At 38.2% G+C, this 16,905-nt stretch overlaps 1 protein-coding gene and 1 pseudogene across 2 annotated transcripts in view; one reads left to right on the plus strand and one right to left on the minus strand.

Annotated features, from left to right (window-relative positions):
* STIM1 (stromal interaction molecule 1) overlaps positions 1-16,905 on the minus strand; it is a 186,056-nt gene that overhangs the window by 116,761 nt on the left and 52,390 nt on the right. The gene's annotated exons all lie outside the window — the stretch shown is intronic.
* Positions 13,964-14,238, plus strand: LOC119042107 (60S ribosomal protein L37a-like; annotated as a pseudogene).

The following is a 16,905-nucleotide window of genomic DNA, read 5'->3' on the forward strand; positions in this document are numbered from 1 at the left end:
GTTTTTACCTTTCTTGAAATAATAAAGTATATGTCAAAAATGTTGCATACTTTCTTCCACTTTTAATATTAAAATGGCTGCACAAAAATCACCAATTTTGATGTTTTTTTTAAATGCATGCTGATATGACAGCTGTCACAATACAGTCTAACGAAATTGTTTCAAATGAAATTAAAGACAACTAAGTGCTATTAGAATCATTGCAAGGAAAACACATAACGGACTTTTTGGCCAACCCATTATAAAAGTTGTGCTTTATCTGTATTAACTGTACAGACTAACAATGTTTCCTCTCTGAGTCATTATGTCAGACATTTACATACCATTTACCACATATGAGGTGTCCTGAAAATAGAGTGGAAGTTCCACAGTGTTGGAGGAAGGACATCAGTGTCTGAAGCCACTCATTTGTTTTCAGGAAACTATGACATACTGCAGTTAACACATATGTGCCTGATTAAAAGAACTTAATGAATTATGATTTCTATTTTTTCCCAACTAAACCAATCCTCACCATACAGATAAATGATTTTAAAGATTCTTGCAAATAAGTAAGCAAAAAACAAAAAATAGTTCTCATGGATTGGAGATAGTATTAAAATTACACACAAAAATAAACAGTAATAAGAGAGTAACAAAGCTGATTCTTCTATTCCTAGTATCAGCTCTCTATCAATAAGATAATCTAACTGGTTCAACAAATAAGTTGTCAAAAAAATTTTCAAAATCATCAAAAAAGCTACTTAAAATACGGATTTACAGTTATTATTAACAATGAACTGCATCCTTAGTTTACATTGTGCCTTGATATATTAAGTCAGGGTTAAGTAAACATTTTTTGTAAATAGCTAGATATTAAGTATCTTAGGCTCACAGGCCACACATTCCCTATTGTAACTAAATAATTCTGCCATTATAATACAAAAGTAGACATAGATAATATGTAAACAAATAAATGTGGCTGTGATAAAACTTTATTTGTAGAAGTAGGCGTAGTTTGCTGACTCATATTAACTAATGATGAAATAAAGCTATCACGATGAAAAACGCATCTACAGAGTAAATCTAAAATTAAACCTTTACAAATTTTATTTGACGTTTAAAGTCTGGAGACACTTAACCCAGTTAAGAAGTCTTTTTATAGGTTTCCTGCTTAACAGTGAAAAACAAAAGGCACATATCATTGGTGAAATGCTATGGTGAAATTCCTTCTTGCTGCAGTAAAAAATGGGATTAAATAGTACATGAAAACTAATACTTTTTAAATTGCACTCACTTGTCAAGAAATGCTATTTGAACAATACATACAAAATATTTCTTTAAAATTTGAAAATAAATATTATAAATTATGGAGCATGACAGATTTTCTATGCACTAAGACATACATTTTCTTTCATGTGCCAGTTAAAAGTATTTACTACATTCTGTTAAATGTCGAAATACAAAAGGAACTGCCTTTATAAGGACCAGCCAGTTAAGAAAAAATAACCTATACAGTATAAAATTTCTTTTATTAAAATAAAGTTTTGCCCTGGCTGGTGCACTTCAGTGGATTGAACGCAGGCCTGCGAACCAGATGATCACAGTTCGATTCCCAGTCAGGGCACATGCCTAGGTTGTGGGCCAGTTCCCAGCAGGGGACGCACGAGAGGCAACCACGCATTGATATTTCTCTCCCTCCTTCCCTTCCCCTCTAAAGATAATGAATACAATTTTTAAAATAAATAAATAAAATTTATTTTTAAATAAATAAAAATAAATGCTTTTTAAACTACCTAAGTATAACCACTGATAAAGCAGCTACGAATTTGCAAATCCACAGAGACAGAAAGTAGATTAATGGTTACCAGGAGCTAGAGAATGGGGAATGACTACTTAATGGGTTACTTTTGGGGAAGATGAAAATGTCCAGGAATTTGATAGTGCTGATAGCTGCATAAAACTGTTTAAAAACCACTGAATTGTACACTTTAAAATGACAAAGTTTATGTTAAGTGAATTGTATCTCAAAACAAAAACAAAAATTGAATGGCTGCTGGCTGCCTGGTGTGTGAGAACAGCTTTTGCCCTCACTCACCTTACAATACAGAATCCAGCTAGGGTAGGGCTCTATATACTCCTGCATACTGAGCCCTTGCCAAATATGCAGAATACAAGTACATTTTATCACTCACATTAACCAATACATTGAAAGTGACTTCTTCCTGTTCTCAGAGTCCCTATTTAAATCTGAAAGACTCACAGATTTTTTTAAAGCACACTTTGGTGTCAGGATTAAACAAGGCCCTTGGCATCCTCAACCTCAGGCTATAACTGGCTCTGCTACTTACCTTTCTCTCCCTGATTGGAGGGGAAAAATATAATCTCTTCTACAAAGGGCCAGGAAGACAGGAAAAAAGGAATTCAGCAGCTATCACACCTCCCACAAATATTTATTGGCTAAACTGGCTAAGCAGTTTTCAAATTATGCTCTGTAGACCCCTCCTGTCACCCCCAACCTCCTGCCCAGGTTCCCTGGCAATACCTACTTCTTTAAGCAATATCTTTGGCAATAGAGCAGCTCTTTGTTAGGTTTAAAACATTAGAAATACACTTCCCTTTTTTTTATTGAAAAAATGCCTCACTTATGTAGCAGACATCCATAACTTTTGCTAATTTCAACTATCTCCCAACCTTCCAAACTCTTCTTTGAGTAAATGCTCCTTGATCTTCTGGGCTCTCAGTCCACATGGTTCCAGGGAGGCTAACTCTGACTCTGAATAGAATGAACTCTGTTGGCCAAAAAAAAAGTCCAGCATTCTTCTGGCCACAGTGATTTAACTTAGGGTAGACACAAGACCCAAACCAAAATCATACCCAGGACCCCGAGCACCATCAGGAAAAAGGTATTACCTTTCAATAATGGTTGCTTTCCTGGTGGAATGCATACCCAAAGCTGATATCTATCTTTGCCACTGCCTAACAATAAATCAAAACAAAGAAAAGCAATGCCAAGAGGAAAGAAATTAGATCCAAATGACATTCAAGTCCGTGGATCTTGCTGTGTCTAAAAGTGTATCTACTTCTAGGCTTTTTAGTTACTTCAGTCAGTAAGTCCCTCTCTCTTGTTTAAGATAGTCTTAGTTGTATTTCTGTCACCTGCAGAAGAGTCACATCAGCCACAAAATAGAACAAAATCTTACCATTTGCAACAGCATGGGTAGATCTAGAAGATATGCTAAGTGAAATATGTCAATCAGAGAAAGACAAATACCATGTGATTTCACTTTTATGTAGAACCTAAAGAACAAAATAAATAAACAAAAGTGAAACAAGACTCTTAGACATAAAGAGTGGACTGATGGATGGCAGAGAGGAGGGGAACTGGGGTACTGGGGTACTGGGTAAAGGTGAAGAAATTGAAAAGTACAGATTGGTAGTTACTAAACAGTCACAGGAATGTAAAGTAAAGAATAGAAAATATAGTCAATCATATTGTAATAACTATGTATGGTGCCAGGTGGGTATTGGAAATATCAAGAGGAACATTTTGGGAAGTATATTACTGTTTAACCACTATGCTATACAACGGAAACTAATACAAAATAATACTGAATGCAAACTGCAACTGAAAGAGCTTTTTTAAAAAAAAGTCACAAAAATGAAAAATTATTTGGGGGGAAAAATGAGAAACATCCATCTGGTTAATGAACTCCAAACCTCCATCTGGTCCATAAACCCAAATTTTTACAATAAATCACAGTCAGGGAGCCCTGGCTGGGTGGCTCATATTGGAACACCACCCCATGCCCAAAGTCTGCAGGTTCAGTCTCAGTCAGGGCACACACCTAGGCTGTAGGTTCAGTCCTCGACTGGGGCGTGTACAGGAGGCAGCCAGTTGATGTTCTTCTCTCTCGTAGTTTCTCTCTCTCCCTTCCTCTCTAGAATCAATTTTTAAAAAAATATATATCCTCAGGTGAGGATTAAAAATAAATAAATAAATTTGAATCACAGTCAGGAAAACAATCTTTTAAAAAGCTCCTAGAAGTCTGTATTCTTGACTCATTATATTCCTAAATGTGCACAGCATTTTACAATTTCCAAGTCACTTTCCCACTGATAATATCATGAGATCTTCAAAAACAAAATACCCTGTGAAGTAGGCACTCACATTATATATTGGAAGACACTGAGACTCAGAGAGAAGCAACTAACCTGAAGTCACCCAAATTGAAATCAAGGCTTCTGCCTCCAAATTGTAGCTTTTCACTAATCATTACTGCTTTTCAGTTCTCAGCAAGCCATACAGAGCGCTGAGAACCTGACTGGGCTCAGCACAGACTTGTTACCTAACAGCATTGTTTCCCTGCCCCTGGCAGCTTTGCCTTGTTTCATTCAAGCCTCACCCAAATGTTTGTTGCCTTTCCTCAGACACGGAGGTATAAACAAGTCCATGGCAGAGCATCCTAATACATAAGGGTGTGTCACTCAACTGACTGGCAGCCCTGAAAGTCAATAGTCTTACTCTCAAAGTAACCCTAGATCTATCAAATGCACATTAGTGGATAGGATTTGAGGAGGAAAAAATGTCTTCTAAGATGTGCCTGTGGTGACAAACTACACTCAAGCCAACAGCAGCTAATACAATTTCTGTATCTACTGGAATGTGAGGACGTAAAAATCATTACAGATTGGGAAAACCACAACAGCATACATTCAAGAGTTTAATAGTACATTAGACTCACACCATATATAAATATTATATATGCACCAATGACCTAAATATAAGAGCTAAAACCACAGAAGAAGACATAGGGGTAATCTTCATTATCTTGGACTGAAAAGATTCTTACATGACACCAAAGGCATGAGCAATAAAAGAAAAAAAATAGATAATTGGGTTGCCAAAAAATTAAAAACTACTGTATAATAAAAGTGCACATGTGTATATGTACATATTTTCTGGCTATGAAAAGAAATGAAGTTTTCTGCTACATACTACAACATGGATAAATCTATGAACATTATGCTAAGTAAAATAAGCAAGACACAAAAGAAAAAATATTGGCCCTAGTAGGGTAGCTCAGTTGGTTAGAGTGTCATCTGGATATGCCAAGTTGCGGGTTTGATCCCCAGTCAAGACACATGACAAGAAGCAACCAATGAACGCATAAATAAGTGGAACAACAAATCAGTGTTTCTCTCTCTCCCTTCCTCTCTCTGTCACATAAAATCAATAAATAGAAAAAGGAAAAATATCACACAATTCCACTCATATGAAATATCTAGAACAAGCAATTTATGGAGGCAGAAAGTAGATTAGATTTTAACAGCAGCTAGGGGGAGGGGAAAATGGGAGGTATTGCTTAATGGATACGGAGTTTCTATTTGGGTTGTTGAAAAAGGTTTTGGAAATAAGGTAGTGGTGATGGTTGCCTAACACTGTGAATGTAGTAAGTGCCACTGAGTTCTACTCTTAAAATGGTTAAAATGGCTACAAAATAGTCATTTCAACAATAGTCATGGGATGTAAAGTACAGCATAAGAAATATAGTCAGTAATATTGTAATAACTATGTATGGTATCAGGTAGGTAGTGGAAATGTTGGGGACACACTTTGTAAAGTATATGATTGTCTAACCACTATGCTATATACCTGAGACTAACACAAAATAATATGGAATGTAAACTATAATTGAAAATAAATAAATAAAGTGGCAAATTTTATCTTGTACATTTTACCACAATTTTTAAAACTTTTTTAAAAAAGTGATGTACTCAGCAAAATGAAAAGGAAACCCACTGTATGGAGGAACATATTTGCCAATGATACATCTGATAAGGGTTTAATTTCCAAAATATATAAAGAACTTATAAAACTCAACACCAGGAAGACAAACAATCAATAAAAAGTAAGCAAAGGACCTGAAATAGACACTTCTCCAAAGAAGACATACAGTTGGCCAAACAGACATATGAAAAATGCTAAATGTCACTAATCATCAAAGAAATGCAAATTAAAACTACAATGAAGTATCACCTCACATCTGCCAAAATGGCTATCATCAATTAATCAATAAGGAACAAGTGCTGGCGAAGATGTTCAGAAAAGGGAACCCTTGTGTGCTGCTGGTGGGAATTTGAATTTGTGCAGCCACTGTGGAAAAATTAAAAATGGGCCCTGGCTAGGGTAGCTCAGTGAATTGAGCATGGATGGTGAACCAAACTATTGCCAGTTTGATTCTCAATCGAGGCTCATGCCTGGGTTGCGGGCCAGGTCCCCAAGAGGCAACCACACATTGATATTTCTATCCCTCTTTCTCCTTCCCTTCCCCTCTCTCTAAAAATAAATAAATGAAATCTTCTTTAAAAAAAGGATAAGAAAAATTAAAAATAGAACTGCTGTTTGACCAAGAGATCCCACTTCTGGAACTATAGCCTAAGAATCCTGAAACACCAATCAGAAAGAATATATGCACACCTATGTTAATAGCAGTGTTATTTACAATCGCCAAGATCTGGAAATAGCCCAAGTACCCAGTGGTAGGTAAGTGGATAAAAAAGATGTGGTACATTTACACAATGAAATACTACACAGCTATATAAAAAAGAAGAAATTCTTACCCTTTGCTACGACATGGATGGACCTGGAGATTATTATGCTAAGCAAGATAAGCCAGTCATAGAAAGACAAATACCATATGATCTTACTCATATGTGGAATCTAATGAACAAAATAAACTGACAAAAAAATTATGACCAGAGACATGGATACATGGAACAGACTGACAGATCTCAGGTGTGGGGGTTGGGAAGCTGGAAGGGGAACTGAAAGAGACCAGCCAAAGGACATATATGCACATATGCACAGCCCACGGACACAGACAACAACGTGGTAAAGGGTTGGGTGCGGAGGGACTGGGTGGAGCAGGGCAAAGGGGGAGAAGATGGAGGATATCGGTAATAGTACCAATAATAAAATTAAAAAATAATAAATAAATAAAAAGAATGATGTACTGACACATTCTATAATGTGGATAAACCTATAAAATATTATGCTAATTAAAGAAGCTATACCCCAAAGGTCACATATTATATGAATCTATTAATATGAAATATCGAGAACAGATAAATCTATGGACACAGAATGCAGACTCATGGCTGCCAGGGTGGAGGGAATGGGAAGAAAATGCTTAATAGGTAAGGTGCTTTACTTTGGAGTGATGGAAATGTTTTGGAACTAGATAGAAGTTGTACAAATTGTAAAGGTACTAATGCCACTGAATTGTTCCATTTAAAATGGTTAATTTTTATGTTATATGATTTTTATCTCAATAAATATCTTTTAAAGTACACAAGAAAATTCAGGGTATCACCTCAGTAGCTAGACTTAGCGCTAAGAAGAGAAGTGAGGCAAGGCAAGAAATGGTCAGAAACTCAGTGAGCATTCTAAGAGAGACCTCCAGGAACAGCAGCAAAAAGCAACTTGATGCTGCAGCAACCCAACAGCTCCCTGCATTGCTGAGGGTACAGGTCAAGCTGCTATAACTATGAGAACCCCACACAGAAAAGATTAAACCAAAGACACTGTATTTCTCTCTCAAACAACATTGGAGCAGTTAGCAGTCAAGGACTGAGTGGAACTTTGCTATCCTCACTCAACAGGATGCTTCCATCTGTGATACCAAAAACAATGTTGTACCTCATACAATCTGCCAGAGAGTAGGAAGGAGAAAAGGGCAAGAGAAGCACTCATCCACTCTTTCTAAGCTATGACCCAAAAGTGGTAGACATACCACTTTCATTTAGATGCTATTGTTTAGAACTTAGATTTGTGGCCACAGTTGGTTGCAAAGGAGGTTGGGCAGCCATGGGCCCCACGAAAACTGAAGTGTTCTATCATTAATGAAAGAATGAGAGAGTGAAATCAGCAAAGACAACTAACAATCTGTGCTATACTCACTTTAAATATTTTCTATTTTTTTAACTATTTGTCTTATTTTACAAAGAACCTATTCCCAAGCCCAGCTATCCTGAGGTTTGCAGACATTGTTCTGTGGAACTTCTAGCTAGGGTGAAAAGAAAAGAAAAGAAGAGTAAGACCATTATGAATTGATGCCCCTGTTAGCCTCACTACATTGACTGATACCAACATAGCCTATTATTTGCCTTTTGTGGTAAGTATTTATAATGTAGAAATAAGAGTTTCTCCAAAAAAAAAAAAAGCTGTCTCTGTGCAATAGTGGGTCAGGAGTACAGAAAAAACAAAAGCAGGCCTACTTTTTAAAAAACACATTCAATCTGTGTGGCTATCATACCCAAAGCCATCACAAAAACTGAAATAATGAACAGAGAAACATATAATGTATAATAGAAGAACAACAGTGGTGATACTGGAACTCAATATTGAAGGATGAGGAGTCTGCCAGATATAAAAGGTAGAAAGTAAAATGGAAAACATGAGAAAAAATACAGAGAGAGAGTGGTTTTATGAGTACAGGTCTTTTGCATCCTTGATTAGGTTTATTACTAGGTACTTCATTTTTCTTCTTGCTATATCAAATGGAATTTTTTCCTGATTTCTGTTTCTGATATTTCGTTGTTTGTGTACAAAATGCCTTGACTGCTCAATACTGACTTTGTATCCCTCTGTTTTGCCAAATTCACTTATTAGGCCGAGTAGTTTTTGGTCGAGTCTATAGGATCTTCTATATACACTATCATGCCATCTGCAAACAATGACAGTTTTGCTTCCTCCTTTCCAATTTGGATGCCTTTTATTCCTTTTTCTTGTCTGATTGCTGTGGCTAGGATTTCCAATACTATGCTGAATAGGAGTGATATTTGCCAATGATAACTCAGACAAGGGTTTGATCTCCAAAATATATAAAGAACTCACACAACTCCACTCCAGAAAGACAACTCAATTAAAAAATGGGAAAAAGACTTGAACAGACAGTTCTCCAAGGAGGACATACAGAGGGCTCAGAGGCATATGAAAAGATGCTCAGCATCACTAATCAGGCAAATTAAAACCACAATGAGATACCACTTCCCACTGGTGAGGAAGGCCATCATAAACAAATCAACAAACAAGAGTTGGAGAGGATGTGGAGAAAAGGGAACCCTAGAGCACTGTTGGTGGGAATGCAGACTGGTGCAGCCACTGTGTAAAATAGTATGGAATTTCCTCAGAAAACTAAAAAAGAACTGCATTTTGACCCAGCATTCCACTGCTAGGATTATATCCTAAGAACCCTGAAACACCAATTCAACACAATGTTCATAGCAGCACAATTTACAGCCAAGTGCTGGAAGCAACCTAAGTGCCCATCGGTGAATGAGTAGATAAAAAACAATGGTACATTTACACAGTGGAATACTCTGCAACAGAGAGGAAAAAAAGGAGCTCCTACCCTTTGCAACAGCATGGCTGGAACTAGAAAGCATTATGCTAAATGAAATAAGCCAGGTGGTAAGGGTCAAATACCATATTATCTCACCTTTAACTGGAACCTAATAAACAAAACAAACAAGCAAGCAAAATATAATCAGAAACATTGAAATTAAGAAAAATCTGACAGTAACCAGAAGGGAGGGGATAATTGGGTGGGGGGATTCAGGAGCAACTATAAAGGACACATGGACAAAACCAAACGGGGAGGTGCAAGGGAGAGAGGGAAGGAGGTTTGGCTGGGGTGGGGAGAGAGTGGTGGGGGTAAATGCAGACAACTGTAATTGAACAACAGTAAAATAATGTTTAAAAATACAGAGAGAGTGGAGGGGAGTAAGAGAGGATAAAGGGGGAATATATGGTGATGGAAGGAGAATTGACTTGGGACGGTGAACACACAATACAACACAATACAACACACAGATTATAGAACTGTACACCTGAAACCTATATAATTTTATGAACCATTGTCACCCCAATAAATTCAATAAAATAATAAATAAATAAATAAATAATAAATGAATCAGAGAGAGAAAGGTTTGCTGAAAAGACAATGTATGGGAGCCAGATCATAAAATGCTATGAACACTAGATTCAATCAAAAGCCTCAATTTTATAATTGAGGACTTGAAAAGCAACAGAGACTTCTGAGCAGGTAAGAGCCATGGTTAGATTGACCTGTTGGAAAGATGACTCTGGTGGCCAACAGAAAGGATGGACAAAAAGAGAGCTTTGGGCTCACATCCCTGTTGCTACGCCTAGTGACTACCTTGACTCTCCAGTGCTACCACCCATAAGCCAAGCCCTTGCAGAAAAGGAAGCCAGTAAGAGAACCTCAGGCCAACTCCTACAAAGATTAAGGCAGGACGAGGGTCTTAGTTTTATTTGTTTTTTGTTTTTTTTGTTTTGTTTTTTTAAATCAATGTATGGTTGCCTCTCATTAGTCCCCTGCTGGGAACTGGCCTGCAACCCAGGCATGTGCCTGCCCCGACTGGGAATCAAAGGGCGATCATGTGGTTCTCAGGCCCGTGCTCAATCCACTGAGCTACACCAGCCAGGGCTGGTTTTGTTTTTAAGCTTGTTTTATTGAGGTAAAATTCACACAACAAAAAATTAACCATTTTAAAGTAAAAGTTCTGTGACATTTATTACATTCACAATGCTGGGCAACCACTGAGGTTCTTGGTTTTCGACAAGGTCCAAGAAAACTGTGATTTCACTGAGGTCAAGCTCCACCCAATCCCCAGGCACCTGCTCAGGCTAATATGCAGATACTTGTGGCTTTGGCAGATATTTGCCTTGAGTCCCTAGATTGCCATACTCTTTTTTCTAGCCTTTCCTGACCTCAGCTCCCTTGGGAACACAGGACATGGTGGTCAGAAGCAAATTTCACTATGTCTATTCCTTATACAAAACTTTTCAGTGGCCCTGCATTGCCCAAGGAATAAAGTCTCCTGAATCCTTAACATTACACATGAGGCTCTCTAAAATCAGTCATTTACTTGTTTCCCTAGCTCACCTCCAAAACATGTTGCCGTAAAATTCTTTCCTCTCATTACGTTTCCCTTGCTACATGTGACGGCTCAAACATGCTATTTTCTTCCTCTCACCCTGGGAATGGTGGTGTCACTCCCATATACTTTTCCCCCAGACTTATCTTACCCTGGGGAAAGTTCTTGTCCTATTTTCATTATTCCCTGGGAACAGCTCTCATCCTCGTCTCATTGTACCCTGGGGACTGGACCATGTACACTGATCCCTGGATACGTCATTGACCATATCACACATAGGATGACCTTTCCCAACTCCTCTCCTCTACTTCTGTCATATTACTCACCCTGATTACATCTGCTTCTGATACCTCTGTATGAGCCTCTTATAAGCCCAGGGCCTCTAAAGTGCCTGTTCCTGGTTTTAAAGTAGTTAAAATCATTGAGACAGAAAAGCATGGTGGCTGCCAGGGCTGGCGGCAGGAGAAGAGGAATGGGGCATTATTGTTAAAATGGATATAGAGTTTCAGTTTTATAAGACAAAAAGAGTTATGAAAATGGATGGTGGTAGAATGGTTGGACAACATTATGAATGTATTTAATACTATTGAACTGTATGTTTAAAAAACTCATTACAATGTTTAAAACTTTGTTATGTGTATTTTACCACAATAAAAGAATGAAAATAAATTACTGGTAATTGGGACTTAGGACTTAGGGTTGGATCCTGATCTTACTCTTCTTTACCTTCTCTTCTGACAGAATGGCATCCTTGTTCGGATGGCATCTGAACCCAGCCTCATTTGATCCTGAAGATATCTCTGACCCCAACCTCATCTTACTTTGGGAACATCTCTGACCTACACCTTCCCAATCACCATACCACTGAGAAAGTAACACTATGTATAACCTAGAGATGGCATGTACACTGATCTTGCCTGACATTAAACCTAAGGAAAGAAAAGTGATGTGAAGCAATTGGCCCAAAGTAACCCCGGTGATATTCCAAACTAGGAAAAGAAAGTCTTTCCTGGAGAATGGAAGAGAAAAATTTCCAAATCATCACAAAATTCTTCTGACCTTGTGTGTATACAAGCCGAGGATGTGTCAAGGGGTACACCGGAAGATCTCACACAAAGAAGGCCTTTTTCCAGGTGTCTTAGGTGGCCAGCTGCAGCAGCATCACAAGTATCAGTGTGTTCCCATGTGAGTGAACGAACAATACCCAGTTTAGGACATTCAAATTTTTGCCTTTCTTCTGGTATCTAGGCCTGTGTTTTACACACTCCATTGTGCAGCAAAGTAATAATGTTTAAACTCTGTCATTCTATAACATTTTATTTGGGCTTGCTTGGCAATGTATAAGTGGAACAGATCTAGGCTTTATTATCTTCCAGCCATTCAATCTTGGTAAAATGAAATAACAGTGATATCTTACAATGTTGGAAAGAAAAGTAAAAAATAAAGATATATATATTAGATTATATATCAGATTATATATTACATATAGATTATAGGTTATATGTATATATATAATCTAGCAGTGACCTGGCCCAAAATATTTCCTTCAACAAATATTTACTAATCACATGCTATGTGTCAGTCAGTATTTTAGGCAATGAGGATTCGACAAAGAAGAAAAATCACTGCTCTTACAGAAATAACAGGGAGTGGGGGGCAAGGTAGAGGACCTGACAAGTAAATATGTCAGAGTGTGACAAATGCTCTAAAGGAAAAAAAAGTAGAAAATACAACTTGAGGTGTGCTAAGGGGGAGAGGTTACTATTTTTAAATAGAATGATTAATAGGGGCTGCTGAGAGGATGACATTTGACCCAAAGATCTGAAGTAAGAAAATGATCCATAATTGAAAGTTAGGAGAAAGAGGGAAAAACAAATGCAAAGGCCTTGAGGCAAGAGCACATCTTATTCAAAGAGGAGTGAGGAAGCAGTGGGGCAGGGTGAGCAGATGGAGAGGAGCTGAGGATAAGCCAGGTAACTGGGAGCCAAGTCACTCTAAGGACGTCGGCTTTTTCTCTGAGAGCGATGGGAAGCCACTAAACAATTCTGGTTGGAAGAGCTATAAAACTGGATTTACATTTTGAAAAGCTTGCTCTGGTTCCTCTGTTCAGCACGAACTGTAAGTAGGCAAGGGCAAAAGCAGGAAAACCGGTTAAGAAAATGAGAAAATGATAGCTCAGATCAAAGCAGTAAGGAGTAGAGGCTATGAAAAGTGTCTGAATTTTGGATGTGTTTCAAAGGTACAACCAATAGGATTTGCTGACAGGATGAATGTAAGTGTGAACTTGTTAAATTTAAAATGCCAATTAGACACCCAAAATATAAATTAAGAGGTTGGATATACAACTCTAAAGTTCAGAGAATTTTGAGCTAGAAACACAAACTTCAGAGTTGTCAATGAACAGATGATAATTAAAACTATAAAAGTGGCTATTAAATGTAATTTATTTATTACTGAATAAATGAGGTACCCAATGAATAGTAATTGCTATAATAACTACTCTGTTTTCTTAAGGTGCTAGAGATATTTGCCAACTATGTATACTTACCATGTATACTTAAATCTCAGTGCCCAGCCTCAAACCCCATCCCCAATCTTTCAACTCTCTCCTTTCTACCCAAATTTTCAATTAAAACATCAGATAAGTGAAGGCATTGTGGTGTTAAGTGGTAAAGGCACCAATTTTAGAGTTAGATAGGGTTTGAATCCTCCATCTTTGCCACTTACTAGTTCTATGACCTTTGAACCTCAACTTTCTTATCTGTAAAATGGGGCTAACATTACCTATATTAGGATAGTTGTAATGATAAGATACACACTCATGCATTTGTTCAATAAATACTTATTAAGCTTCTGTTACACACCCAGGACTGTGTTTAGCATTATTGCCACAACAGTAAACAGACACAGGTACTATCTTCTATTGCCCAAGGGACCATAATATTTTAAAAGGACACATACATAATTTTAAAATTAAGAAAACATCACTTCTCTGAGTTCCAACCTAGTTTTCAGCCACATGGCTAAATGCACCAAGAAGATCAGAATCGTCATAAACATGGGAGCCATATGGCGCCTCCCTCAGGAAATAATGAAGAAAATTGAAATCAGCCAAGCGCACCAAGTACACTTGCTCCTTCTGTACAAAACCAAGCTGAAGAAACAAGCTATGGGGATCTGATACTGTGGTTCCTGCATGAAAACAGTAGCTGGTGGTACATGGACCTACAACACACTTCTGCCATCACAGTAAAGTCAGCCATCAGAAGACTGAAGGAATTAAAATACCAGTAGAAGGTCCTCCACAATTTGAAACATTGCTGGCCTATAATACAGGGGTTAATTTATGCAAAAAACAATCGTCTAGGTAAATATGCAAAGAGACTTGCACAGTGCCTGGCAAACAGTAAGTGCTAAATAAGTGATGGTACTTATCATTTCATCACTAAAGCATATAAATCCTCATAGAACAATACACTTTCAAATTGGAATGACTTTTAGAAATCAAATGATCCAATTCCCTCATTTAATAGATGAGTAGGTTAACTTGCTCCATAAATAAATTTACTCAGGACACCTATTCAGTCAGGCCAGGTGCCTGCCAGGTAGGTGAAATACAGGGATGAGTATTTCCTGTCCCTATCTTATACCAAGTAAATATGCAAGAGTGAAGTATCTTGCCCAAGGTAACCTAGTTAATCACTTACTCTGGAAATCGTGTCTTTTAATTTTTAGTGTCTTGCTCTTGCCACTGATCCAAAATTATTCAATTCAAATAAAAACATTTCTCAGGGAGAAGCCTACCATGTGCCCTGTGCCAAAGAGAGTGCCAACCCACAGCTCAGCAATTCCTCACAGGTAGCTTGTCAAAAACGGTAAGTCCCCAAAGGGGCTTGGAGGTTGATTATTTCTGCTTGGTAAACAGTCAGTAATAGGCAGGTGCTGGGACCCCAGAAGCCTGGTAGGAAGTCACAGAAAGATGGAGAAAAATAAAGTGAAAGCCTGCAGTCACCAAAGCAACTGGCTAAGCAGAGAGAAGGAAAAGCAAAGCCAGACCAAGACCTTTCTCCTTCATCCCAGAGACTGTCACATTCTTTCCAGACTAGGACCAGTTCCAGAACGCTACTATTCTATTCCTCTGGGCCATCCATTCCTACCCGCTTCCACAGCCTTTTTTAGAGTCTCAACATTGAGCTCCTAATGGAAAAGACAAAACTGTAGAGTAGAAAAGGAAAACCTTATAGTTTCACAGAGACCTGAGATGAAACTTTGGCTCCACCCCTAACTAGCTATATGTTTCTTAACTTCTCAGTTTCTACATCTGGAAAATGGTGACAATACTGACTTCTGGGAGTTGTGATAAGCATTAGAATTGTGCCTAATGAGTTTAGATGTACCTAGAAAACTCCTCACATACACAGATTACTCAATTTATGGTGCTGTCACTAATTATTATTATTGTCAGTCTCTCCCATCTACCCCATACTCTTCCTAGTGATTGCAGGCTTTAGCACAACACCACAGTTTAGGACTTTCACAATAACATGAAGTATTCAGAAAGGCACAGCACCTTAGCTAACTACATTTCTCTCGCTCTCCCTTAAACTATACCACTCCTGTCTCCCAACTTTGAAAAAACAAAATCTTTGAACCTGCCTCCCCTGGTTTCTCTTCAAACTATTACTCTCTTTCCTTTCTTAACATTGTATTTCTCAGAAGAGAAGTCTATATTTACTGAATCTTTGTCCTCACCTCATATTCACTCCCTAAGCCACAGCAGACTACCTTCTGTCCTCACTCCTCCACTAATACTGACATCACCAGGTCACCAATGACTCGTAGTCTTCATTTCTGCGTTTACCCTGATTGTTCTGTAAAGCAGTAGACACTGTCATTCTCATTGCTGGCATCGTGCCTGACAGTACTTTCTCCTACCTGATTTCTTCTTCTCAGATTCCTTCCCTAACTTTACTGTCTACACATACCAGAGTTCCTCTGGGTTCTATTGTCAATCGCCTTTCTTTCCCCATTTTATGAATTTTACTCAAGTGACTTCAACTATTTCCCTGGTTTCCACTCTCACTTAGAAGTCATCATTCCCACATCTATGTTCCTACCTCTCTCAGGAGCTCCAAAACTTTTTTCTCTCACAAGTACCAAATATTTTCTACCATGTCATCCACAGGCATCCCAAAACCAACATTAACCTCCTCAAACCAGCTCTCCAGCCTGTATTCCAGGTGTTAACAGTCACAATAATACCCAGCCACCTAATACTTCCTCACTCACCCTTCAGTCACACAATTTAAATCAACCTGCATGACCACTGCCCTTGTTCCAGCTTAATCATTTGCTATGTAAGTTTTTCAGCTGGCTCTCCTGCCTCTAGTTTTTGCTTTATTTTGTTTTTAAGATTTTATTCATTTATGTTTAGAGGGGAAGGGAAGGAGAGAGGGAGAGAAATATCAGTGCATGGTTGCCTCTCATGCATCCCCTGCTGAGGACTGGCCCACAACCCAGGCATGTGCCCTGACTGGGAATTGAACTGCAATCATCTGGTTTGCAGGTCCACATTCAATCCACTGAGCTACACCAGCCAGGGCTCCCTGCCTCTAGTTTTAATCTATCCATTATAAGACTCCTAAACACATTATCGACATACGTAAAGCTCAACTCCAATAGAATTTAAGCTCTTTACCATTCAGGACCCCTCCAGAGCAGCCCAATAGTCCAGCACAAGGAACAACTCACCACTCCCTGAATATGTCATGCACCTCCACACTCGAGCTACCTAAAATGCATTCCAGGATCCTCTCTGCCTAGCACACTTCTGGTCATTGTTAAAGATCTAGCTTAAACATCTTTAAAGCCTTCCTTGACTCTCCCTTGATAAGCATTTAGACCCTCCTTCCTTTTTCTCCCAGAACATTTGCTGTGTCCCTCTATTGTAGTACTTGTGTG

Source organism: Artibeus jamaicensis, unplaced genomic scaffold, assembly GCF_021234435.1.
Source record: "Artibeus jamaicensis isolate MK-2021 breed Jamaican fruit bat unplaced genomic scaffold, CSHL_Jam_final contig_64, whole genome shotgun sequence".
NCBI classification, from domain to species: Eukaryota; Metazoa; Chordata; class Mammalia; order Chiroptera; family Phyllostomidae; genus Artibeus; species Artibeus jamaicensis.